This window comes from Lepus europaeus, chromosome 9 (genome assembly GCF_033115175.1).
Source record: "Lepus europaeus isolate LE1 chromosome 9, mLepTim1.pri, whole genome shotgun sequence".
NCBI classification, from domain to species: domain Eukaryota; kingdom Metazoa; phylum Chordata; class Mammalia; order Lagomorpha; family Leporidae; genus Lepus; species Lepus europaeus.
Genome location: NC_084835.1, coordinates 103,553,952 through 103,566,604, shown reverse-complemented (window position 1 = coordinate 103,566,604; position 12,653 = coordinate 103,553,952).

Sequence of the window (12,653 nt, the reverse complement as noted above, 5' to 3'; positions counted from 1 at the left end):
TCTAAAAGGCGCGTCAGAATTTTAAAGTGCATTAAATAAAGGGCATTGGCACATTAATGCAGCTCTCTTTGAGGAAAGATGCCGCATAATTTCCGCTGAACCGTTGCACAAACCTTCACTAAAGAAAGTTCTCAACGAAAAAAACATGCCCATGCCCACATTTTTATGTTGAGAACAGTGTCCTTGGGAATTACAGAGTGTTGTATGTATATAAAACGCAGCCTTTAAGGTGCTTTGTTTCACAAACTTAAGGAGGAGCGAAAGTCCCCAGGGAACTGTTGTTTTGCTAACTTATTTTAAATATTTTATTTTCCTGCAGCTGTCTGCCTGCGTGGGAGAACTATACAGCACAGTCTGCTGGGTGGTTATTGTTTTAGATAGGTATTACTTTCCTCTACATCGAAGCATGCATTTGTAAAAAACAAATGGCTTTTTGCATTAAGAGCTTTCAAAATGACCATGGCATTGGAACCACACTGGAAGAGTCACAGGAACAGTGTGACAGGTGGATCAGCTCCCTCTTAGCTTTGGCTCTTGCCTGCTCATCTCGGGCAGCTGTGCAGATGTCGTCCAAGCCACAACAGATAAGGGCTGTATGCATATAGAGCACCCGCATTATGTCATGCACCCAGTCTTCGGTGTCTTCGTGCCTGGACACTGAAAGTACAAACTGGGATGGGCCCCAAAACCCAACCCCAACCAAATGAGGCAGTTTTTCAAAACTGGAAGACACTGAACTGAATGGCTGCAGAATCATCCATGGCAGCTGCAGGGATTTGCTCAGTAGATTTCACTGTGAGGTTGAGTATATTTCAAAGCTAAATGCTTAACAAAAGGAAATTGAGAAGATAAGAGGAAAAATCTTTTTATGAAGAAAAATAATAACAACCAAAACACCGTAAGTGTTTTTCTAGCCTGTTTGGGTCATAAAAGAAATGTCTGTTTTGGTTCGACATCTTTTTTCTATTTACGAAATCCATGTCAGTCATACTTATTGTCAGATTGGAACACGTAGAAAACCAAACAAAAGAATTTTTGCTGTGAGCAACACTAATAACAGTATTGGCCTTCTGTACAGTGGATCTGCTCCCAGTAAAAGGGACCTAGTAGCTAAGCCTGCCCAGATGATTAAGCTGGAAGAGTTACTGAAGTTCATAGCTTAAGTAATGGCTTTCACCTGTAGGCTTCCAGCCACAATCAATTTTGCCAAGAGAAACCTACAAAAGCACTCAAGTAAGCCCCTTTCTAAGTCACAGGTGGCACCATCATGGCTGGTCATTGATTTGTTGTTGTTTGGGGCTTGGGGTTTGGGTTTTTTTTTTTTTTTAATGCCAGTTAATTTCTCTGTCTTCTTGCTCTTAAAAGCTGCCACCTCTCAACTCCTCCTCTTTATGCTGTGTCATGTGTGCACTATAGAGGATCCAGATTTCCTCTACTAAAATTATATATTGCCCCAAACTGGGCCAATCAAGATAGGGTGAGAACAGACAAGGTCACCAGAACTATTTACTAGGTACTAATGTTTTCCAGTCCTACTTTTAGAGGGAAAAAAAAGTCAAAAAAATTTTTTTTTCTGGGCAAAATTCAGGCATCAAAGACCAAAACGGTTACATCCTGAGAAGATGAGGTGTCTCCCCCGTCACTGAGGCATGTAACCAAAGCAGCATGGAAGAGATTTTCTTGTCATGAAAACATGGCAACTTACAAATAAACAGAGAGGGTATTAATTCCTCATGTGTTGAGGTGATGTACAGAACTGGGTCAACACTAAATTCACAAAATTACAAAATGAAGTGCTGTGGGCATTTTTTAGCATATTCTACTGACGTGGGCAGATTTTGAAAAACAAAACATGAGACTCAACCACTTACCAACAGAAAGAGACTCTTTTTGAGCAAGCCCTTTGAGGTGTCAGAGACTGGAGTTCAGTTTTCCTTCCTTGAGAAAATGAGATGTTCATTTATCTCAGGGGACAGATCATAGATTTTATAATTCTGATCGAACAACCTAGCACAGCTTCAGCCTCCCACATGTGTATATGTTACAGTGATGGGAAGTGAGATGCACAAGTCCCATTAATAATAGCAGTTGCATGCTTAATTTCATGTGCACCGCACTGAACAATTATTTCTTACTATCTAAAATAAGATTTGGGGAAAGCCTGGGAAATCAATACTTCTTCCAACACATCTCCCCAGTCCCAAGGTGACCAAGTAGCTGGCCACTCTTGTCATCACACAGACAAATATGAAGGGTGGATTGGAACTGATCAACTCTGAGATCAAGGATCTGCTTGCAACAACAACAAAAAAAGAAAGTGTTGTCAAAATCTTGCAATTCTTTTTACACCCAAGCAGGAGAAACACAGTGATTTTACAGGAACGTGTAATTTTGAAATACACAGCTAAGTGAAAAGCAGGTAAGACATGCATTGGGAGGCTTGCATTAGAGGCTCTTATTCCCGTCTGAATAATTAATTGATGAAGGCAGGGGCCTTCCAATATGCTGACCCCAGAATTTGGTCTCTCATTGCTGTTCTTACCATGCTTCCACATCATAAATGCATTGAGGAAAGCAAATCCTAGCTGGAGTCATAGGTTGGTAGAATTTTAGAGTTGAATGACACCTTTGAGATTCTTGTCCTACTCCTAGGTTTTGTAAGTCTAAATCTAGTATTAATCATAATCAGTGTCATAAAAATAAAATAGAAGCCAAAATCACTTTCTCCTTCAGGGAGACCAACTCATCCTAGGACTTTTGATTGGGACTTTTGTTACTTTGGCACTGAAAGTCCAGCCTTCTAGAAAACCCTTCAGTGAAGGCAAATCAGCATGGCTGAGCACCTGTTATGACCCCTGAATTCCCCATCTCTATTGATGGCACTGCCGTTGGCTCCAGGAGCCCAAATTGCAGAGTCGTCTTGACCCCTGAGCCCCTCATTTCTTCATTCAAGGGTTTCTGCTTGACGCCTGTGGGTTCTTTCTTCTCTGCCTTATCCTTTCTGCTCCCACTGTTGGATGCCAGCTCAAGTCCCTATTGTCTCCACTCTGAATCTCTGTGACCGTCTGACCTCTTTCTCTACTTCTCATCCAAGCTTTGGGAGAGGACCTCTCTCTTTGCTTTATTCAAATTGTCATTTTGTGACTCCATGTCATGACACTTAGCCTGGAATTCAAGAGCTCATGTTATCAACCCAGTCCGTTTTTCTAGCTTTATAATATAGAATAAGCAGACAGTTTAACCACAAAATAGGAAAAGTGTGTCAAAATTCACCATTCTCCATCACAACAGGCTGTGCTAACAAGAACAAACCATATAGCTTCTCTTGGCTTCAAAAATCCAAGTTATGAAATATGGCCCATTCATTGAAGGAAGGAAAGTAGGCTGGTTGATCTCATAGAGTTCTGATCTCAAAAAGTATGGTTTTTTGACCCCCCACTATCATTCTATCTAGACATTGTATGCTATTGGAAAGCTCTTTTCTCTAGCAATCAGCCAGGAGTTTTCTTAGTCATAAATGTGTGTGTGTGTGAGGTTGCGTCTTTCCTTCTATATCCCCTCACATGTCATATGACTCCTCAGGAAAAGATCTACTGGTTGATACCCCCATCAACAGCCTCAGTTAAAACTCTCCACCTTCTCTCAATTTCTATGACTCATTGTTTTGACCTTCCCTGTGATACTGATGAAATGATTCTGGCTTCTGTATCATTGCTATTATTTGTGTACATGCCATATTTCCTGTGCTCCCATGAGCTCCCAGGCAACAAAAATGCCATCACACTTACAGAGGCACAACAGCATGGTGGTAAATGATTGTTAAGGGTTGAATTGTGTCTTCCAAAGAAGATATTTAAAATCCTTACCTCCAAGTACCAGAGAATGTGATCTTATTTGGAAATAGGTTTGTTGCAGATGTAATTAATTAAGATGACGTTATACTGGAATAGAATGGCTCCCAGTCCAGTGAGTGGTGTTCTTTAAGAAGAGTCATGGAAATACACAGACACACGTGGAGAAGGTCCTGTGACAATGCAGGCAGAGAGAGGAGCTAAGCAGCTGCAAGCCAAGGACTGCCAAGAATTGCCAGAAAACACAAGAAGCTGGGAAGAGGCAAAGAAGGATTCTCCTACAGATTTTAAGGAACTTGTCCCTGCTGACATATTTATTTTGGACTTCCAGTCTCCACACTCGTAAGACAACAAATTGCTTCATGTTTTAAGCCACTCAATTTGTTGTGGCAGCTCTAGGAAACTAATGGAGTCAAACCAGCTGGACTTGAATCTTTGTTCTGCTGCTTACTGACTGGGTGAGACTCAGCAAGCTACTTCAATGTCTGAAGCCTTCCTCTCATCTGAAATATGACCATAATAATGAAAACCAACAACCTAGTGTTGATCTAAGGAGTCAATCAGTGTCTGGAAATAAATGCAGAAATCATTTTACTTTTTCATTTTTCCCTTCAATACTATGTATATAGTCAACATCAATAAATGTTTATTGAATGAGGAAATAAAGAAAATTGGGGCATGAGCCTTTGGTTCAGTGGTTAGTGTGCTACTTGGGATGCCCTCATCCAATATCAGAGTGCTTGGGTTTGAGCACTGGCTCCAGTCCTGAGTCCAGCTTCCAGTTTCTTCCTAATGGACTCTCTGGGAGAAAGCAGGTATTGGCTCAAGTGCTTGGGTCTCTGCAACCCAGTGAAAGACCTGGATTGAGATCCCAGCTTCTGACTTCAGCCTGGTCTAGCTCTTAGTAGTTGTGAGCATTTCAGGGGTGAACTAATAGCTGGGAGATTGGTCTCTCCCTCTCTCTCTCTCTCTCTCTGCCTTTCAAATAAATAAATAGAAAATGTGAATTTATGCAGATATACATATACAGTATATATAGGGAGAATATATAGTATTATATATAATGTATAACATAGTATTTTATATATAATATATAGTATTATATGTATATTATACATATAGAATATATAGTATTCCTCAGTATCCATGGGAGGTTGCCTACAGGACCCCCCCCCACCGCCTCAATACCAAAATCTAGGGCTACTCAAGTCCCTTATTAAAGCAACACTGTACTTGCATATAATCAACACACATTTTTTCATATACTTTAAATCATCTCTAGATTACTTAAAACATCTAATATGATGTTAATGCTATGGAAATGATTGTTATTCTGTATTTAGAAAACAATGATAAGGAAGAATTCTGTACATGTTCAGTACAGATGCAGGTTTTTTTCCAAATATTTGCAATTCATGGGTAGCTGATTTTGCAGACATAGGGCTCATAGACACAGAGGACTGACTTGTTTTTTTGGTGATATGAGAACTTGACTCAATATGGTAGAATGTCTTGCCTGTGGTTCCTTTTGTGTTAAAGTGGTGAGTACCTGTATGGGTTCAGGGTCAGGTTCAAACACAGGTTCTACAGTTTCCTGGGTGTGTGACCTTGTGTAAGTCCACTTGGCCTCAAGGATGCTCAGCTTCTTCCACTTTAAAATGGAAGACACTTGGTCCATAGAATTTTAAGTGACGATTAAGTAACATGGTGCCTAACATGCTTGGCTTTCATAAACATCAGCTGTTGCTGTCACTTGATCTTTCCTAAAGTTCTTTTAATGTCTACCCAAGCTCTAAGTCAGTATTCTAAACGGCTTGCACATTTCAAGTTTGTGAGTAGAGCAACACAAAGAATGTCTCTCACTCGCTTTTTCTCAATTTCCTGATCTCTAAAATAGAGCTTCTTGGTTTAGAGCCAGTCCCCACCACCCTCAAAACCCCAGGAATATTGTGCAATGACTTAGACTTTTCTCATTGTTGTGACCAAGGAGTAGGGAGCACCACAGCCAAAGTTGTTGCTCATCATCTTGTAATGCCTAGGACAGCCCCTAACAACAAAGAAGCATCCATCCTAAAACACTGATAGTGTCAACATTGGGAAACTCTGCACAGAAATGAGGTTCTTGGACCATATGATGAGACCAGGTGAATTTTCCCAATTCTTTCCACCTCAAATTTTGCATAAGTCCCTGGTTTCTGTATTGCATTATAAATGCCTTGCACTCAGACTGTTCAATTAATTATTTTTATCACTCCTTATTTTTCAAATTTATTTTATGATTGTCAAAAAAAGTAATTTTTTGAGATAATCTAAGTTCTCTTAGATTTTTGCTCAATTCTCACTGCTGCACATTCTGAGTGGCTTGATCTTAATGTTCCTATAAAAGTTTTTGATTCATTGTCTTAGGTAGGATATACACTCAAGGCACTTGATAGAAATCCCAGACAGCAGTGGTTTGAGTAAGATAAAAGATGATTTTTTTCACATTTATTTCTCTCTCTAATCATTGCTAAGAAGTGGCTCTAGGAAATTATCAGGACCTGCGGATGTCTTGGGGACACATGAGGTGAAAGCTACAGATTCATTCCCTCTTGTAGTCCGGCCATTCTTAAGTCTTTGCCCTCATCTACATTACCCAAGATGGGAGCAGAACTGTAACCCCAGTCTAGCCTGAGAAGTGAGGAAGGGAATAGGAGGATTATGCCCCTTCTCTAAGAATATGACCCCAAAATATCTGTAGAGAGAAGAACTGACAAGGCCACAACATTTATCAAGATATTAGAGTCTTGCTGTAGACTAGTCACCTACTATCATACTTCTGGTTCACGTCAAAGTGTATATAGGAAGGGATAAAGCATTGGGGTAGTGACTCTACAGAAAGTCATCTAACTCTCCTGCTTCACATGGGCACACATAAGCTCAGTGAAACTCTAAGCACTTGAGGAAAATAAGGTTATCCAAGATGTACACCCAATGTGCAAATGGGCAGATATTGGGAGAATGGTCTAAAGCACAGGTCAGCCTCTGTCCCGGCAGTTGAGTTCTCTTTTACTAGGTTACCCAGAACCCCTCTCTCTCCCAGTGAAAAGAGGACCCTAAACTCATCTTGGGATCTACCACTCTGTGCCCTGCATGGTTCCTTGTGCCCTCAAGCAGAAGTTATTGTCCCACACAACACAAGGGTGGGGAATGGCCCGAGTATAGCAAGTCGTCTCTGTTTATAAAGGATCTGAGAGAGATGATAGCCAAGGAAGTTGAATGTTGATGGTGAATTTTTTTAATATCTGTTTATTTCTTTAAAAGGCAGAGTGACAGAGATGATAGAGACAGAAACAGAGATCTTCCATCCACTGGTTCATTTACCAAATGGACATATCAACCCGGGCTATGCTTGGCCAAAGCCAGGGGCTAGCAATCCCATCCTGGTCTCTCACGTAGGTGGCACACACCCAAGCACTTTAGTCAACATCTACTGCCTCCTAGATGCATTAACAGGAAGCTGAACAGGACGTGATATGGGACTCCGAGGTCCTGAGTGGTCATTTAGCCCACTACACCAAAATGCTCACCTCCAGAACAGTTTTAATGATGATTCATGGTATCTAAGTTGATATCAGTACCTAGACAGGGTTCAGGTTGGGCTACCTTGAGTCATATCTCCTCCTCCCGTTTTCTGCCAACGCCTCTGGATTCCACCCTGTCAGATGACCCTACAGCTGCATCCCCAGTCTGTTCTTCCCCATATCCTTGGCTACAAAACTAGCCCTGGCTCCATCATTAAGCAGTAAAGTGTGATGGAAGCTGAAGATGCTGCTAATCCTCCTTGCCAAGACATGGAGTGAAATCATCTAAGAAAAACAGAACAGCACAGAAGAAAATGAATTACAAAGAAGTGAGTGAGCCTGAGCTTTGAAAGAATTGTTTGCGCTTTGCCAGTCCAGAAAAGCTCAGGGACTGCCCATCTCCAATATCCTAGTTGAGCCAATAACACCCCCCCCCGACCCTGCCAAATACCACTTTTTGCTCAAAATATTTTCAGTTGTGTTTCTGTGCCTTGCACCAAGTATGCCTTACTAATAAAACCTTCAAGAAATCCTCCTTCTAATGGGGACAGAAAATGTACAAATTATTATACTTTTCCCAATTCCAATGTTGCACTAGAAAATGAACATTTTCAGAAACAAATGGCAGAACTTTTAGGAAAATGAAGCCTTCGTGTTTGTGTCAGCCATATTGCAAAGACACTAACACTGGTACCATAGGCACTGATACTCATTATCTATCACTCCATAAGCTAACCTTAATATTTTCAAAAAATCTTTCAAACATTTTTAATAAAATGTTCAAGGCAGTTCTCCCATTGTTCAAAAATTGATTCCATTTTTAAAAGAAAATATTTTCTTTCAGCTAACATGCATGAAAGAGGCTTTCTATTATATTCTTGTGGCCTTGAATCATAGGTGGCTACCACATGGCAGAATTAATGCAGCTAAGGTTCTTCTGAATGCTTCATTGAAGGCTTCCACGTTAGTGCCAAGGGCAGAATTCCATAGCCTTGGGCTTTGCTCAAGAATGTCTTCTTTTCAGGGTGAGCCAACACTCACTTAGGGCCTCAAGTAGCATCAACAGAAAACACACAATATACTTCAAGTTTAGGATCTGGGACTACTAACAGCTCTTGAACATGGATTTGGTTCTATATCTTCAGCTTGTTTGAAAGAGATAATCAGAGCCAATGAGACCAGTTTTGGAACCAGCACAAATGCTAAATTTTGGGCCCATGAGCATGGAAGATTGACTTGGCTGGTGGAAAATCACCAGACCGCTCTTGCCAATTTGAAAACACTCAAGGGCGGCACCAGAACCTCTGGGCTGGCGAGCATGTCCCTGGCCGTTCCCTCCTGTTGGCCACTCCAGAGAAAAGAGTGCCATGATGGTAATGTTCAGCTGTAAACCTGCAGGCAGCCTGCGGGGCTGGGCACAAGCTGGAGCCTACGTAAACATTTGCCCTTTCCAAACCAGAACAGCATGCTATACAGTTGCTGATGCCCACTCCTCTAAGCGGGGCCCTCAGGACTTTCTCCAGTGTTTTGCTGACCTTTTTTCTAGCTATATCCATTCTCACCACCCTCCCAACCCACAGCAAAGCTCCTCAGGTTTGTCCTCCCTCCCTCTTTCCTCTGTCAATTCTCCAGCCACCTGCTGGGGTCATGGTGATGGTTTCGTTGCTGTATTCACTGCCAGGACCAGTTTTACGCATAGATGGAGATGAAAGCTACCCATGAATTGAAGGATGCATGAATGTCTGTGGAAACCCAGGAAGCCACCCTTCCCACTCAGTGATGTCCGACAATTTCAGTAATGGTGATTTGCATAAGCATTTACTATATGCCTGGCACTAGTCTAAGGACAGTATATTTAAGTATGTATGTACGTAAAATTACTTAATATTTTCATTGCAAATCTAGCACAAGGTTTGGAGTGGCAAAATGTTTGGGAGAGACTGACCCAGACTAAATTCATTCTAAAGTGTTTATGACTGACTTTAGATCTGGTCCTGTTACACTTGAGTTGAAGAGAAGAAAACAAAATCAATGCAAAAAGGATTGTACCACAGTAGGGAGAACAGGGTGCAGACAGGAACAACCTGGCACCTCAGTATTAACCACTTAACAGCATCAGTTGCTTCGTGTCTGTTTAAGCTTTCATTTGCCTCCACTCATTCAAATAATCCATACATGTTGTTCTGCAGGGATACAGAGTCCTCTTCCCATGTCCCCTTCTCATACTCCTAGAATAGCTCCCCATGAACCCCAGACCAAAATTAAACCTCAAACACTTCCAGCAGCCTAGGCAGGAATTCTCATTTACTTTCCTGAATACTGCATCTCATTTTCGGCCTTTCTCTCACTCATTGTACCCTGCAACACGATAACCAAAGGGCGGGACAGGCTTTTGGCCACATCCCACATCTAAGTGCCTGGGTTCAATTCCTGGCTCTGGCTCCTGACTCCAGCTTCCTACTAATACACATCCCAGGAGGCAAAAGAGATGGCCCAAGTGATCGGATTCCTGCCCCCAACATGGTAGGCCTGGATTGAGTTCCTAGCTCCTGGCTTCAGCCAGAGCCTTTATGGACATTTGGGAAGTAGACAAGCAGAAGTAAGATCACTATCTATCTGTCTATGTATCTGCCTCCCAAATATATCTTTAAAAAATAATCAGGGCTGGCGCTGTGGCTCACTTGGCTAATCCTCTGCCTGCGGCGCCAGTACCCCGGGTTCTAGTCCCAGTTGGGGCACCGGATTCTGTCCTGGTTGCTCCTCTTCTAGTCCAGCTCTCTGCTGTGGCCCGGAAAGGCAGTGGAGGATGGCCCAAGTGCTTGGGCCCTGCACCCGCATGGGAGTCCAGGAGGAAGCACCTGGCTCCTGGCTTCGGATCGGTGCAGCATGCCACCTGTAGCGGCCATTCGGAGGGTGAACCAACAGAAGAAAGACCTTTCTCTCTGTCTCTCTCTCTCTCTCACTGTCTAACTCTGCCTGTCAAATAATAATAATAATAATAATAATCAGGATGGGGCCAGTGCTGTGGCATAGCAGGTAAAGCCGCCAGCTGCAGTGCCAGCATCCCATATGTGTGCCAGTTTGAGCCCTGGCTGCTCCACTTCAAATCCAGCTCTCTGCTATGGCCTGGGAAAGCAGCAGAAAATGGCCCAAGTCCTTGGACCCCTGCACCCATGTGGGAGACCTGGAAAAAGCTCCTGGCTCCAGGCTTCAGATTGGTGCATCTCTGACCGTTGCAGCCATCTGGGAAGTGAACCAGCGGATGGAAGACCTCTCTCTCTCTATGCTTCTCCTCTCTCTGTGTAACTCTGACTTTCAAATAAATAAATAAATCGCTAAAAAAAATAATCAGGGTACACTTTTGAGCAGCAAATTGTATGCCTTCTATAGAGTTCACAGAAAGCAATATAAATATAAAATTTAAGTATAAGATGTATAACTTTTATATAGAAGACAAATATTAACTTAATATTATACTGCTGTCTTCAGGATGCTTTATAGGAATTAATTACATGATGTCTGCCGAGTAGTTTGAGAACCTCTGGGAGAGGTGTTATATAAATACCAGGTATGATTATTTTTAGTAACTTCCACTGCTGACATTCAGTATAGCATGAAAGAATGAAAAATTATCTCCATGTTCCCCGTTGTGGTAACAACTTCAGCTTAGAGTTTAGAAAACCCTTTTATAGAAAGTGCTAAAATTAAAAAATGCGTTCCTTACATGAGCTCATCCATGTAGTTTGAACTGTGGAAGAAGCAATCTTTCTAAGCACAACTTTCTTTAAAAAAAAAAAAAAACTCGGATTTTCTAGGACAAAGTCAGAAATTTAGAAATTTAATATTTTTCAGTGAAATACTCAGGCCCTTGGCCCCAAACTCCCTGCCTCAAGAGAGCCTGTATGTTTGGATGGACGTTGCGTTTGCCTGTCCTAGAGTTCTCCAGAGGGAGAGAGAGCTCCGTCAACCTCACCACCTGCCTTGTTGAACAACTCTACCACTGGGAAGGTCTTCTTGGTACTTTCTAAGATACATAGTATTTAGCCTTTCTGTAACAATCCTTGATGTTTCCTAATAATTCTGTCACCCTTTTCACCTGCGTGCATAAGCGATTCTGTTGCTAGAATCACTTACTCCAAATGGCACTCTTGAATTCCACTTCCTTCATATTCAGAAAGGCCATGGGAAACAGAATTAAGAGATAAGTTTACTTTAGTACAAAAATGTTTTGAAATCCGTGCCTAGGATGTCATGATACCCTTTCTCCGTGAACTTTTTGAAGACTCCTCATATGCATGAATTTCAAAATAGTTTTGCGCCACAGTAAGCTTCTAATTCCATTTTCCATGAAGATTTGGCTGTGCCCTTGTGCTGATTTTATCAAAGCGAGGCCCATAAGGGTAAGGAATTTTGTCTGTCTCCCATACTACTGCATGCCCAGATTGTTGGCCAGTGCCTGGAACACAGCAAACACTCATTCCTGCACGTTGAGTACATGAACCAAGTTGCTCTGAAGACTAACTGAAGTGGCAGAGTGCTTAACATTTTAGCTAGATGGCATATTTACACATTTCTGAATTGTACCCTTTTCTTCTTAATATCTGAATTCTGGAAACAGGTACACAATGGTGGCTCATGATAGAAACTTTCTTTGGGATTACTTTTGGCTCCCACAATTTTTAAAAGTTTTGCTTATTTAGAATGTAGGTTTCTACCTTCCATTAAAAAGTCAAAAGATCTGACAATAAGGAAAACCTACTCCCACACAACAGTGTCCTGGAGCTGAGCAGAAGTCTACTCTTTAAATGGGACTCGTGTTGCTTTCTCATCAACTCCCATCTCTAGCAGGCCTGCTACACCCGTGTGTTCAACCCACCTGCTATAGGGTGATGGAGCTGAGAGCCCTGCTGGTGTCAAAACATCCAAATAGAGGTCCACGCTGTGGAACAGCGGGTTAAAGCCCTGGCCTGCAGTGCCAGCATCCCATATGGGTGCTGATTCCTGTCCCAGCTGCTCCATTTCCGATGCAGCTCTCTGCAGCTCTCTGATGTGGCCTTGGAAAGCAGTAGAAGATGGCCCAAGTCCTTGAGTCCCTGCACCATGTGGGGGACCTGGAAGACACTCCTGGCTCCTGGCTTTGGATCAGCTCAGCTCTGGTTGTTGTGGTCATTTGGAGAGTGAACCAGCCAGTGGAAGACCTCTCTCTCTCTCTCTCTCTCTCTCTCTCTCTCTCTCTCTG